At 35.3% G+C, this 14,564-nt stretch overlaps 1 protein-coding gene across 4 annotated transcripts in view; it reads right to left on the reverse strand.

Moving 5' to 3' along the window:
• GPC5 (glypican 5) overlaps positions 1 to 14,564 on the reverse strand; it is a 742,566-nt gene that overhangs the window by 201,123 nt on the left and 526,879 nt on the right. The window lies entirely within an intron of this gene.

The raw sequence follows: 14,564 nt of genomic DNA on the forward strand, positions 1-14,564 counted from the left end.
ACTAATTTTTATACACACAATCAAAAAAAGATTTTACAGTAAGGTGACATCAAATTTTCTGATCCAAAGATATTATGAGATGAAGAAAGCTGAATTCTGAAAAACAGGTAGAACTATAGCTGACCTTACTAACAAGACTGGCATGAGAATGCTATGTGAGAATACACATAGCTAAAGAAAATACAGTGGCACCACATGTCTCTGACAAGAGGTGTTAAGCTATGTTAGTATGAATTTTAGATCATAATAAATTTTACATCACAATTTATTGCTATGATGACTGCTTGGCTGGCACTGTTTAATTCTTTTTCTCCTATATACAAATTAATTAAATCAGATTTACTTATTTATTTATTTGTGCATATCTCCCTTGTAACAGAAACTCTCTATGACAACTGCTCTGTGCCTTCCTCCGTAATTTAATTTTGTTTATAACCATTTACAATCACAGTGTTGCTCTGTGATGCCAACAAGAACAAGTAGCACACTGACGCATGCAGGATTCTGAGATATATGTGAGATAACCAGGAAGGGGCACAAAAAGGAAACCACTTAAAACTGGGATGCACCAGACTGATGTACTGGGGGGAGAAAAAGAAATCTGAGAAATAAGAACAGAACAATTCTCTCCTCTTCCTTTCATTCTGAAAAACTCCGTAGTGTTTTATAGATTGCAGCATGGTATTCATAGAGTGAGACATCTAATAGGTGACGTTCTCGGGAGGAGGAAGCAGCTGCAGAGAACTGGTGTATGGTAGTCAAGGTGAAGAACTGCGAGCTTCAAGAGAAATCGGTTTGCCTTGCATCTAAACTGCATCCAATGCTGCAGTAGAAGACGACTGTTTCAGAATTGGTTCTTAAGCATATAATGCAGCAAGAGTAAGTTTTCTGGGGAACAAAATGTGTTTCTTATTCCACCTAGCACAACAGGTGCTATTGCACACCACAAAACTAATTTCAACTTTAAATAGCAATAGTAATATTGATGATTGCTGAGGAGGCAGAATCAGGCCTTTGAATACAGGCTGACGTGGAGCAGGTTCTAAAACTGCCTCAGAAGAATCTTAGGAAAGGCACTGAACAGATAAAATGGCCCTTTCCACCCTTACAACAACTGGACTGTTGCTAAATTTAAGATCATTTGAAGTTTAATAGCTCTTGGCAAGAAGTTTGACATATTCTCCAGCAATTATAGTAATTTAATTGTAGTTATCTTGCAGTATTAAAGTGTGCTAGGCAATTTCCTGTAATAAGCTTGATTAAGATACCTCTCATATATCTACTGTCAGACTTTTAAGAAGTCTGCGTTAGAATGAGATGAATCATGCCCCAAAGAAACTATTTCTTTTCATTGACCCTATAGGGTGTCTAGAAGATTAGTTCACAGGTAAATGACTACTTTGTAGACATATATATTTGGCCACTTGGAGATTATTGTTCACATCTACTATACAACAGATGCAATGTTTGCACAAGAATGATTCTCAGAATTTGGAGTAATATTTTGCCTTTCTTTCTGTGTGAGAAAGCTCAGCATGACGCAGCCATATCATTTCCTGATATAGGAACCTACCTATTTACAAACATAGCACTGCAAGTTCTACCAAGCATAAATCCTAAGCAAGCATAAGGTACAAAAGTAGTCTTAACCAACAAGCGGAGAAACACAAAGCTGGGCTATAAATCACGCAGACTCAGAACCGTTAAGTAAGTGCTATGTTTTTAGCTCAACATCCCATGTCTTCAGAGACCAGAATTTTTTGCTTCTAGTGAAGGACCAAATCATGTAATGTCTGACAGAATGTCAAATCTTACTAGTTACTTCGATTACTAAACTGAAAAACAGTAAAATCCTAATCTTGGCAATGTCAAATGATAATATTTCTGTGTTTAGAAGAAAATATGCAGAAAGTTTGGATGAATACAATTTTTATGTCTTTTTAACAGATTCCATCATCTACTAGTCAATTAATTATCAGTTATAGGCTATACAGTAAGCAGAAGACACTTTGTAGAGGTTTTTATTGACTTTTTTGTTGATGCTTTTTCTTGCTGAAAGTACTCTGTGAGTAGTAAATCATTAGCAGCCTTATTTAGAAAAGCACAGGCTCTTTGTTATTAAGGTCTTAAGGTGAGTCCCTTAAGGTGCTCACATTGATTTAGACTGAATGAAAAAGCTGTGTATTGACTTCTTTAAAACATTTCCTGTATTAAACTAGTTATGACTGCAGGAGGGAGACTTTTGTTAAAATTCGCTCAAGTTTTAATATCCTTGAGTCTGAGTTGAAGCACGACGTTGTTAAAGGTCATTTTGCTTTCTATCTACTCATGAAGTTGCCTGAAAATTCCCGAATTTGTATTCCGTGTTTCTTATACTGTTATCAATGCTATCAATTTTCTAACTGTTAGGATTCTGATTTCTGGAGGGATAATCCTTTAACAAAACTGTTAATATCCTTCACATGTGGAATGAGGAAATATGAATGAGGAAAAGGTTGGCTTTGATGCAAATATCATTTGTACTTTGCATTCATGAAGACAAAGACTGAAACACTGAAAGGCTAGAACTGTGTACAGTTGCTATTAGAGAAATTTAGTACATGACAGCGAAGTAAGAGAACCTAAGTAGGCCATAATTCAAGAATTAATGTGGTTCATACATATCCCTGGAAAAGGGACTCTAGTAATAAGTTAGCTATCTTATTTATTACTTATTTTATAATTAATGTTTGCCTTCTAATAATGGTTCAGTCTTCCCTAAAAACAAAACGATCTAACAAAGTCCTGATAGGACTGTGATACAGCTAATCTGAAACTATCTTGAGAGGTTTTTTGTTCCAACTTGAAATCGACCTAAAGTTATGCAAGAAGAAAAAAATTAAGTCCAAAACTTTTGGCATAAATCTTTTTTCTTTCAAGTATCAGAGCTGGCCCATCAACTGTTTTGCTTTTGGTATAGATTCAGTCAATCAAGTCTTTGACATCCTGGGACTTAGAACCAAGGACATCATTTGTGCAAATGCTATAGTCTAGGTTGAGATTGTTGGAGCTTAATAAGAAGCTAAGGAAAGTGATCTTCTACAAATGAACAACTTTATTAGCTGAAATCATTTCATTAGCTATGTAAGCAAGAACCATATTTATTACTCGAGTCCTTGAAGCTGATTGCTTACAGCACATTTGCCTGATAGATGAAAGTATACACTGTAAAATAATAGCTGTCATACCTGGAAAAGGAATGCGAAGGAATTAACTTTAAGGCATATAAAGCACATTCTCCCTTAGTTTTATTATAGGTCAGCTACATGTTTCCTCTCTGATGTATTTCTGCTTAAAGAAGAAAAATACCAATTTCAGATAAACTCTCACAAGCCTGTTAACAATACTACAGAGCATGCAATGTACACAATATATTAATAATGGTAGTGGTCTTGCTTTTCATCAAACTTCAAAGAAATAGAATCAGAAGAGTTTTAGAAATTAAAAGCAATTTCAGCCTCTAGGTTGCTGTCTCCCAATTTCTATTTGAGGTCCAAACTCAAAGAGAGTCTCATTAAATGAAGCATTCAGGACTCAGATTTTCTTTATTTTATGAGCTATGATTGGTTTGCAATAAATATGTAAAAGAGGAAGGATAAGGAAGGTGAAAGGAACCGGAAGGGGAAGATGATGGGGAAGATGAAGGGGAAGGAGTAGGAAGGAGAAAGGGAAGGGGAAACAGAAGGGAAAGGGGAGGAGGAAGGGGAAGCGGAAGAGGAAGGGGGAGATTATTTTGCCAATAAAGCCAGCTCAAGAAGTTCCTGTTTCTTCGGTTTCCAAACACTTCTACACTCTCCCGCATTTGCAGTCTGCCCTTTTGGTAGTGTTGGTTAAGTGGCTTTTGAGCCCATTCTATAAACTAAATCTATAAAAATAAGTGTATTAAAATAAGCATTTTAGCACATTTCTTTCTAAAAAAGATAATTTCCCCGACTTAGTTACGACGTGACTGTAGAAATGATTGCACTGGAAAAACTCAAGGGATAATAATCAGATGCAAGATGTAAAGTTCTCTAAATATAGGCTCTCTGCTGAATAAAGTTTGTAGTGGCACAGAATAATTCCAGGATGCTGCAGCCAACTCTGGGTGCCCACATTTAAAGTGTTTGCTTAAAGGAAAACTAATTTATTGGAGTCTTGGCACAGAGTAACAATCTCACAGGGAATCATACCAAAAAGTGTGCCAAAAAGAGGACTTGATAATGCATAGGTACTTTCACATAAAGAAAGTAACAAGTGGTAAAAGATTATTTAATCTAGGAGAGACAAGAATCATTTTTACCACATAAGTCATTAACTAAAACATTAAATGTAAACATTAGGGTACTCATACAGGCCAGCTTATTCTAGTATCTTGCCTGGGCATGTATGTGGGGGAAGAGTGAAAGAACAAGACTAGAATAAAGTAACGCTCTTCAGAACTGTCTCGTAGTCTCTAGAATCATAATTCGGAGAGTTACGGTGCTGGAGATACAGTCTTTGCATTTAACATCTTCAATTATATTTTCTTCTATGAGATTTGCCTAGTAGCTTTAGGAACTTATGGGAGCTCAGTATTATCTACAGTATCATGTGGTGAGTAATTCCACAGAATACTGTGTGAAGGAGGATCTTCTCTTTTTGGTTTTACACCTGACTTCTTCTAGTTTCGTTAAATGTCTCCCACTTCTTATTTTAGAAGAGAAAATGAGCAGTCATTCTCTTCTCCTATTTTCCATACTACTCATGCTTTTATAGTGATCTATTTTAGTCTACCTTTTCTCCCCCTCTCCTTCGTCTCCCTTTTCTGGCTGAAAATTCTAGTTTATTTACTAGTTGCCTGCACAGAAGGCACACTAGCTTTGTGCTAACTGCCTGTTCTAGTCTTTTTTCAATAGGAAGGTGGGGAGAATTCCATAACTGCACTCAGTAATCAAGATGGCAGCGGGCCTATACAATCCCTTTAAGGACTTTTTTCTGCTTTGTTCTCCATTCATTTCCTAATTATTCTTAGCACTTGGTTTACTTTTTTTCACTACTACCAAGCATTGCTAGCTTCCTCGCACTGTATATTAAAATCCTAAAATGTAATTCCTGAGTGATATCACCTACCACATTTTCTCCAATCACTTCATACCATGTGATCCTTTTGCATCTCTCAGACATGAGAATAATTTTGTGTTATTAAAAAATACGCTTACTTTAAAACTCATGCATTTTCTCCAATACTTTTATGAGTGAACAACACAGGATATATAGATCCAGATCCCTAATGACCTCCTCCTCTTGAAGAACTAAACATTTGTTTCCTCTTTTTTATTATTTTTATTCTTGTATCTTCAGTCTTATACTTTTTACAAGTATTTAGTGGGGTTATGGTCCAATGTTTTTGAAAATCTAAGAGCGCAGAGCTGTTGATACCCTCAAAGAAATTGATAGGTGCTGTGAGTCATTGCTTCCTTTTGCAAAAGCAGTCGTACGTTATATTTACAATTTCTAACGTGTCACATCAGTCCATATGCTGGCTCATCCATTCTTCTGAACACTTTCTGCATGTTTCTCATCAGACATGTCAGACTTTTTTGTCTATAGGTCCTGGATTTCCTTTGAATCTCTCTTTACAAATTGGCATCACACTTGCCACCTTTGTCTTTACTGCCAAGACAATTTTAAGCAAAAGTTTCTATGCCTATTTCGTTCTTGAAATGCTTTAAAACTCCTAGGTGACTACCATGTGTCCCTGGTAATTTGTTCTAATTCTCTTTGTTGATCTGTTCTGCAATGTCTTCTGGCAATATTTTTCAGTTTGAAACAGAATCTCTAATGCTTTGCACATTAAGAAAGGTTTTCATCTGGGACTCTCCCTAAGCTGGTCCATGTTGAACAAAGATAAAAAAACAAAATCATACTGCAGTAGCCTTGGATTATCTGGGTGCTCCTTCATATTTTAATTGTATATAGATCCTAAAGACTTTCAGATGTAATTGGAGTGGCCAAAAGTTGTTCATAAGGGAATTATGTAACACACTGGCTCAGAAAAGCTAAAAAAAACATGAAAATGAGGGTCAGAATTATTTTTTACAAAACAAATGTAGGATACTGGCACACTGGGAAAATATATTTGTTTTATAAGGTATGTACTCATAATTAAAAAGCTTAAAATGGGACATTTTCTATTGAACTGTATGAATGGCTTCACTTTTTTTGTTACCGTTTTGGTCCAGTACGCACAAATCAGCATTTTACGATTCAAATAGTTTTAGTGGAGAGGAAGAAACATCTCAACATTTCATATGCATCCCCAAATAATATTCCAAACTGAAATGAGTCAAAAATGCATTAAGCGCACATTCCTAGACAGGAAAATTCACAGGAGTATTCAAAGAAAATAAAACATCAGAGCAGGCCCTCTGACATTTTGACCCACTTCGGGTCCTGCTCAGTGTAAATAAGAGTTGATGTAGGTCAAAACATTGAAAATTATATTCTGAATAAGCTTCACTTGGATAAACAGGATACTTTCTTTGAATATTACTGTTAACTTTCCCTCTTGTGTAGTATGCTCTCTAAACATATAAGTATATACATACACACACACACACACACACACATTATATCTATATATATAATATTATATATATATTCCAACTATTATATAGATATTTTTATTTCAGCTAAAAAGTGTTGTGGTGTTATTTTAATATTCTGAATCCTCAAGGTAGTAAGAAGAACCTCCTCGCTTCTGTTTATTGTTGTAAAAATGACTTTTTAAATCATTTTGCCCCTTTCACACTGTGAGCAAAGCTGAGACTAGATTCCACCAGCAAATGTGTGTCAGCTCTTTTATCTTGCCAGGGGTACATATAAACCTCTATGTGCAAATGTGTCAAACACTGCTATTTTTAATAATGTAATGGAAAAAAGAATGTGCAGTCTCCAGTAAACCTGTATATGCATCAACCAATTTTCAGAAGCACTAGTCCTTAGAATTGCAGAATTTGACAGGCCTACTTATCTGAATTAAGTAAATATTTATTTATCAAAGATAAATTGTGAATGTGTGATTTCTGACAATAGATGCATTGCAGTTCAAAAACAATTTCCCATAGGAACTTTTTCACTGCATTCAGACTAATGAGCATCTTCATTGAAATACTTCTTTCTGCCTGTGGCAGTAGAGAAAAAAATGGATAAAAATAGAGCGTATACTATATTTTGGAAGTACTATTTGTGACTGCAATACAAGACTATCTTTAATTCACAGATCTATGACATAGATGTGTGAGATTTTTTTTTAATTCAAATGAGTTTTTAAATATGTTACTGGAAGTCAATTAATTTAAAACAATTCTAATTAAAATTTGATTGGTTATGGTGTGGGAGTGGGAAGACAATTTTTCATCTTCATGACTTTTCCTCAGAGATTACAGCAATTCTGCTACACATCATTATAATTTTGAACAGTGCTACAGCTTGATGAGATCAAACAGAAAATGGTATAGAATAAAGTAGAACACTGAGATGTGATGTGTCTCAATAAAGCAGCAACTTATTTAGCTAATTTTTAAACTCTGAAAACTAAATGAGATGACTTTTGTTAGGAAAGCTCTCAATTTTTTTTTTTTAATATTGGTGGACTTTTTAAACCATTCAGCTTTGAGTTTTATATATAGAAAAAATAATCCTCAAGACAGAACGTTTTTTCTTAAGTTTCCTGATAACTGCTGAGGCAGGTTTTATCTTGGCAGATGAGTGTTTTGTAAGCAAGTAGAAGAATTAACATTATGATAGTTGCTCTGTGCTTTGAGCTGGCAGTTTGCGGTGTGCTAATATCTGAAGCATATCCCACCAAATCTTGAACATTTAAGTAATATCTGAGTTACTTTGTGAAGTGGCCTACCCTTCTTCATTGACTGCAGAGAGGCTTTGACCTTTTGTCTTCATCTAGATGCCAAAGACAAAGCCCTGAGCAACCTGATCTGACCTCATGACTGGCCCTAATTTGAGCAGTTGGACTAGAGACCTCCTGAGGTACTTCCAGCCGGAATTATGCCATAATTCTGACAGAAGAATGATAGTCCAAAACCACATTATAAGAGATTTCCTATTCCACTTTGATATTTATTATGATTCTGATTGTTTTTTTCAACTTCAGTCTGGTCCTATTGCACCACAGCCACACGAATACTAATATGTAAGGCGGCTCATTTAAAACTAGTGTTAACGCACTATATGTAGTCACAGCAATAAGTAAAATGGAAACAATCTCTGATAGTAGAACAAGAAGGATTTGGGGTGAAACAGCTGGTAAACGGTCAGATATTTGGAGTATATCAGGAGTTATTATAAGCAGAGGTGTGGATGTATTTTTTCCTATCTATATATTGCACGTCTGAAATTGCCCTTAATTGTGAAAATAGTTTTGCCACTTAAATACTGAAAATAAGGTAAATCTCCTAGAGAGTATTTATGAAGTAATTAGAAAATATCCAAAAATATTTAGTTCACTGACTAGAAACATGACAATCAGCTTTTCATTGATGTACTGCTATTCTGCTGCTACCTACTAACATGCATCATTTCAGTTCTCAGAAGACACGTTAAAATCTCATAATGTCTGTTTAAATGAAGGCCTGTGTACCAAACTGTGGTCCACTATATGACAACATTTCCCCATGCTAGGCTATAACTCATTATGTCTACTCATTTTAAGTAACTACCTCTGATGGAAATGAGTGATAAACGACGTATGTTAATATGAGCCAATGGCAAATATGCTTTGATTACATGTTTGTTTCATGCCTGTACTTTATAAGTTTGTGAAATGAAAGTGAAATATGGTAAAGTAGAGTAAAATACTATCATAAATGACAGGCTATAAGACATAAAATAAAGAACAAATACTACAATTTGTGTTTTTAAGCAAAAAAAGGAAATGCGGATGGTCCTGTCGTTTTTGTTCATGTATAGGTGTGTCTGTGCTTGTATGTGTGTGACCGTACCTGAATTAGTAACTGTAGCAAAACCACTGAAATCTTGATTCACAGGTGCACGTATAGGCCACTCAATATTTATGCACAAAATTTTGGGGAATTATGCATGCATACAAAGAAAAACATGTATTTTTGATGTGTCAGTAGCAGGAAATTTTCAACCTGCACTTAGTTTTAAGGTCGCCATTACCTTGAAAATTGCATGTCTGTTTGGTGCCTTTTTGCCATTTATTCGTTTAACGACTCATTCACTTACAACTGCAAGATACCACAAGAGGCTCTGCGGACATGTCTTAATAAACATTGTGTATATAAAAGCAAAGCCCGGACAATGAATGTGAATAAGCTGTAAAAAATATGTAGAAGAATTTAAAACAAATAATAATGAGAACATCTTAGCATACTACTGAATTTTTACATAAACTGAATGCCAGTGTTGAAAAGGAAAGAAAATCTTATATTTTTATTTTGACAATTATTTTTCAGTACTTCCCACTGCACTTCAAAAGAGATCACTACAGTATCTTCTATACAAATTTCACAACGCATGAGACAGAAAATAGGTTTTTGCCTTCATTAAAAATTGCTAAGATTAGTGGATCTTGCATATCATTGCTTGTTCTTTCTAACTATTTTTCCCCAGTGTTTTCCAGTAGATGTAAACAATTGGATGGCTAGCATAAATAAACATGGGAATAGATGCCCATTCTATAGATGGCTAGTAGAATCCTGCTTATTGTTGTAAAAATAAAGTAAAATGTCTAGATGAAAGCCCCAAAGCCTGCTGTTACTTGAGAAATTGCAATAACATACAATTCATTTGGTAATGTGGTTCAGTGAGGTTTTCCATAGGTGAATTACAAATCATATACAGTGTATACACACAGTGTTTATAAGTTAATTTTGTTCTACCAGTTTCTGCTGTGGTTTAGTCTATATTACAGAGGTTGATATTTCTAACCCTGGGCGCTGAAATCACATAGAGTCAGAACATTAACAGAAAATGCAACGTTGCAGCACCTTCACCTTCGGTGGCAAGCTCCTACTGGAATCCCATGCGGCTGGTTAACATGCTTTGTAGCATAAGGATGTGATTCACGTATGACAAAAATATACAACCATCTACTTTTGAAAAGGTCTTTTTTTTTTTTTTTATAAGACATATATACAGACAAGATCCTTTGAGGATAAATATTCCTAATACATATAAAGACTGAACTCTGGGCCCACATTGAAGTCTCTACAGGACTGATCCAGGCTACAACTGACTCCACCAAATAAGACAAGAAAAGCCCAGCACAACCAGATTTTAACCTGGATCCGTTCTTTGATCTGACTATGTCGTTGCAACACATGGTAGAGTGTGGGACAGGAGGGAATAACCAAGAAAAGCAAGGAAACCAAGCTATTTTATTTTGATATAACTATTGCCTTATCCAAGTTTAAATAGATGGTGAGTTGAAGACTCCTAGTTTTTTTAAAAAAAATAGTACTCTGAGAGGTGTCAGGACCCTTGAAGTCTGGAACATACTCTAGAGGTGTGTTCCTCATTTTATATTTTCTTCGCTGATTAGGAGGCAATTAGGTTCCCGTTCTTTGTAATTAATTTAGATAGCTGAAGTTAGTTGAGATGAAACTAAGCATACATGATTTACAGAATTTTACATTTGAATGACAAATTAACTCTTTTTTCCTGAAGAAAGGGTGGATAACCTTTTGATGGGCATAAATGAAAGTCACATGAATGACAGTATGGTACAAGTATTAGTCACATCCTATCAGATTTCAAAAATTGTGATGTAATACCACATTTCAACTGCATTGGATCCACATAAAAATGTCTTAACTTATTTCTAATAACTTTTCAGTCTTTTTACATGAAAAATAAAAATATTTTACATGGTATGTTTTTCTGCAAATTTGTAATCATTCAGTCATTGCCTCAGTCCTCTGTTGCAATGATTGTGTTTATGTCAACAACTTAACATATACACTGTATGTTGTAATTTATTATTTCAAATTATGAATTACCATATTAATAACTTTAACAAACCTTTAATATTCCATTGTTTTAAATTAACATCAACCATCTAAAGGATGTTCCAGCTTTATATGGCCCCCTAAAGCAAAATATAGTCATCTTAAAAAATAAGCATTCTGTAAAAGCTTGAATCACGAAGTAGGAGCTTTCCCAAAGCTACAAATCCATATTTGAGGTTCTCTACGGTTAATAATAAAGACAAACTCAGAGTGTTCCAAAAATTACAGTGGTTAGCATCTGAAAATTCTCCAACTTTCTTCTAAATATTATAGCATAAGGTTAAGAGCAAAACCCCACTTAAAACTGCAGTGATAGAGAAATGTAACAAATCTCTTACTCTTTCCAGAGTTCCAAATCCACCAAAACTTTTCTTACACACAGCTTCTTCCCCAATGGACCCAGTGAGACTCTTAACTTCCTTCTCACTCAATCCTTCCCTGACACAGAAGATACTAAAATTCAGAGTTCTTTCCTTCTAAGACAGAGGAGGAAAAAATGTATTTGAATGGGAGGTGGAGAGGGAAAAAGCTATTTTAGAAAAGAATACAAAAACAAATCAAAAAAGAAAAAATACAAAAACAACAATATATGTCTAAAAATTCACCAATTTTAGTAGTGGCACAAATAATCAGTGCCACAGACATGCTTAACTGTCTTGGCTCTCAATTTTTAATGGCTGACTGCAGTGATAACAGCACTCAGCATTAGTCTGAAATGTTCTACACAGGTGAAAGCAAGGCTATTCACTAGAAAGCTAATGGTACGCTGAGCAGATTATGGTCACTTACAAATAACTTATTTTCTGAAACTCCCTTTCTCCTCTTCCCTCTGTATTTTAAAATAAATAAACACATTTAAACCCTGTCTCTGAATTTTACACTGTTATGCACAGTACTATCAAGTAAGGGGATAAGACAGAGCATATCCGGAAAGACTGGAAACTTTGCAGCTGTTGCAGAAATGAGAGTCCATTGTGCCTGTTTGTTTAAGCTCCATTTATGCACAAAGTAGTTATCAAGAAACTAAAAGTGAACAAGCCCTGTAGGGCCTATTCAAAAGCATTAGCCATAAACCAAACCCCACAGCGTCACTTACAAGCTACAAATGCTAATTTCAGGTGAGGATTAGGAGGAAAGTTTGAGTCTACTGTATTTCATCAGACTGATTTTATTCTCCTCACATTACAAAGTCTCCATTTTTCTCCATGCGTAATTAGCACATATCATGGATCTATCTCTAATCTATGCAGTTATCTACCTACACTACTTTTCAATTAAAGGATCACAGCATGCATTGTGATAGCATATTCTTGAAAGGCCAGTCTCTATATGCAAGCTAAGAGTTTTGCTGCCAGAAGGACAGCATGTGCTGATTTTTACTTGACATTTCATCTTTGGTGTAGCTCAGCACATACAAGAAATATGAAAGAAGCAATCCTCTGTCTCCTTTGCTGACAAATATTTAATAGAACAGAAGTAGCTGCAAGTGTTGGTGGCCTTGGCTCTGAATTGAAATGTCAGTAGTAGCGCTATAATGCAGCGTCTATCTGTTCAGACACTGCAGAGAATTAAACCTGAGCTCTATCCTTATAACAAGATACTTTAACATTTATCAGTGCACACAGGGACACAGCAAAGAAACTCTAATGTAACAAAAATGTTTGAATTATTGCAAAAGGCATTGCAATATGTTATTAGCTACATTTTCAAAGGTCAAAAACTTATACGTACTGAACACAGAATTATGGACTGCAAAATACTACTACATGTTAACCAAATTGAAGCATTTTTAATAATAGAAACTTTGTTCCTCCTTTGACAAAGTCTATATTCCAGAAAGTCAGTAATTACGTTATGGATGAACATGATAATGAGTTCTGCTTCATTTTTCAGGAAGGAAAAAAAAACAAAACAAAACAGAGAAGGTACTATTAAGTTTTTGCAAGTGACGGTAAAAGAAAGCATGCCAAACAAGCAGAAGTCATTTTAGTATCATCTTGCTTCCTGACTGTGATTTTCATCTTGAAGGCCAGTTACATTATTCTCTATGAAGTCCAGCTTAAGGGGTAAGCATATGACTCCGCTTGCCTAAACAGACCAAGAAAGCAGGATCTTATCCACAGTTCAGCACATCAGAGTCCAGTCTGTGAACAGACTCCCTATGAGGAAGTCTGTCCCACAGAGAGGAGTGTGTGGGAGCCCATCTATCCTGTTCCCCTGATAACTGACATGTTGTGTACATTTGCTACATGCTCACGTGCTTTACAGCTTACTTCAATTTCTGTTATTTAATCTATCATTCTCCTTCATTTTTTTAATTTGAGCTTTAACTTTTCTTCTGCTGAACCTCGTCAGCAAAAATCTCTTCTTCCTCCTTCCTAGCTAATCTTGGTGTCCAAACCATGTATCCTTTTGAATTAATGATGTATTTAATTTTTAACATTGACCTCTCCAACCTACTCTTTAATAAGTGATATACCCATGCCTTAATTAGTTCTTGTCACCTTTAGCGTAGGCTAAAGGAGGTTAAAGGATGTCATTATCGTACTACCTATGTACAGATTGGACTAGTAGGTGACAAAAAGCTCTAGACTCATACTGTCTCACCCCCGCTTGCTTTATTTGGCTTGAAGATATCAGTTAACTCTGCCATGCAATGAAATGGCGGCTCTTTTACTCTTTGTTACTTTGCTAAACTATGTTACTGTGAACATTTCATGACTGAGTTTATTCCCTCTGACCACTGCTCTGATAGCATTGCCTGTTGCTATGTTCTCCTGCCTATACGCTTATTGTTGACTTTGTCTAGGAAAAGGTCATGAAACAATCCAGCAAATTTACTTTCCCATTATAACCCCTTCACTTATTACTGATGCCAATGCTTCTCACCTCCCTTTTTAAGAATTTGTATTTTGTTCAGCTGTGTTAAATTAATAGATTTTCATGCACAGGTAAACAGAAGGTAGATGTCTTGGATATTCTTCCATTTTTAATCTTACTAATAAAAATTAATGTGTTAATTTAATACCACTCTGCAGCACAGAGAACAGGCATAGTTAATTGTTACGTCTCTTGCAGCTTTTTTCTCTGATTTATTATCCTGCAAATATTGTCATCTATCAGCTTGTAGTCAAGAAAGTAAGTGCCTTACAGGGTTCTCCTTGTAAAGGCCTTACCAAAGTAGTTTTAGCCTTTAGGGGAATTCTATCTGTTGCCTCCTTAAAAATATTATTATATGATTAAAAGCAATACAAAGCCTATTCTTAGGCTCAAATGAAGACAATGACATATAGGGTGAGATTCCATTCCATTTTAGACATGTAAATGCCTGGAGACTGACTATATGCAAGTTATCTATGCATCTATTACAATTAAATGATTTCTTAACCGTAGGCATACAGTGTAATTTGAGATGCTTGGCCACTGTTCACAATAGCTTCTGTTTCGTATCTAATATGAGGCACTGGGCAACAATATTCCAGCTCAGTGGCTCAGTGGATTCCAAAGACTCCA

This window comes from Struthio camelus, chromosome 1 (assembly GCF_040807025.1).
Source record: "Struthio camelus isolate bStrCam1 chromosome 1, bStrCam1.hap1, whole genome shotgun sequence".
NCBI classification, from domain to species: Eukaryota; Metazoa; Chordata; class Aves; order Struthioniformes; family Struthionidae; genus Struthio; species Struthio camelus.